This window comes from Neofelis nebulosa, chromosome 9 (assembly GCF_028018385.1).
Source record: "Neofelis nebulosa isolate mNeoNeb1 chromosome 9, mNeoNeb1.pri, whole genome shotgun sequence".
Lineage (NCBI taxonomy): Eukaryota > Metazoa > Chordata > Mammalia > Carnivora > Felidae > Neofelis > Neofelis nebulosa.
This window is the reverse complement of record NC_080790.1, coordinates 94,509,193-94,510,572: the sequence shown is the minus strand read 5'-3', so window position 1 is coordinate 94,510,572 and position 1,380 is coordinate 94,509,193.

The window sequence follows — 1,380 nt, the reverse complement described above, 5'->3', positions numbered from 1 at the left end:
CAGTTAATTTTCCTTTCTGTTGGGGATGTCTGGCAGAGGGCTTTAGGCCCCCAGCAAATGCAAAACTGACATCTAAGATCAGACGTCCTTGTGCCATATGCCAAGGTTCAAAATCTCAAGGAAACTTCATTCTGATCAGGCAGTGTCCCTCCACTTGGAGGGAAATTGGCGACAAGGAGCTCATGGATGCCAAACAATTGCTGAAGTGAAAACCTGGGTGGAGCCAGAGTGGCAAATTTCTCAAGGTGGGCAACTTTTCAGCGGGCCCTGCAGTTGTCTAAAGACTTGGGGCAAATGGAGATAGGCAAAACTTTGAACTGCATCGTATTCAGTGGAAGGGAGGAGCAGAGGGACCAAGGAAAGATCTAGAAATCAAGACTGAGACCATCACGGAAGTACAGCCAGTAGGAACTTTTAATTGGGAAAAGGAGGCACACACAGAAAATTTTCATAAAACGTGATGGCATTTCAGTGATGGGAATACTCATTTGAGTTTTCCGCTCTAAAACTTCAGGGTGCAACTATCTGAGTTTCTGTATTGTTTATCATTAGTGGAGGGAAAAATGGATGGATTTCAGTATGTCAGCAGTTAGGAGCCACATTTGGACTCCAGAAAGGTGATCTTGTCTTTATGTGGCTAAATAAGGCTCTCACTGACAAGGAGATCTTTCCCTCAACGTCGATGAGTTCACTTTGCTCTCTGGCACAAGGACATGGCTTTAATGCAACCAAATAATTAAGGTTAATGTGTGAAATAAACAAAACAAACTTAAAAAATTTAAGGAATACCTAAAAATCTAAAGGAATAATTAAAACACTCAATCCTTACTACCTGGCAATGATAACATCCAATATTTTGATATTTTGATGTGTGTTCATATAGTTCTTCATAAATTATTTATATCTATTTCCTCATTTCTATTTCTTTATCCACACATGTATCTACAGAATTGGGAATCAAATAATTTATGGTGTTTTGTTAAACTGGTTTATTTTGGTTAACAATGGTAAAGATGTTTATTGCATATTCTTACATAATATGATATTTTAAGGAATGTGCAATATTCCATCATGAACTTATAACAATTTACCTATCATTTAATTTATTTGTTTTATACTTAAAGGGTACTGTAATGAACACCCAATAAGTCTTCCTTTGCTTACTTGCTTTATACTTTACCAATAATTCAGAATCACTGAATAAGCAAAGATTAAAAGGGCTACCTAATCTTCTCAGTCAGTGGATGAAGATATTTCTGTTAAAAGCAATGAGTGGCTTTCCTAAGATGACACAGAAGAAGTCAGTCAGGGTCATCAAAAAAGTTGTTTCAAATGTAATCATATAAGATGATCAATAGGGAAGTGAGAAAATGCCCTTCC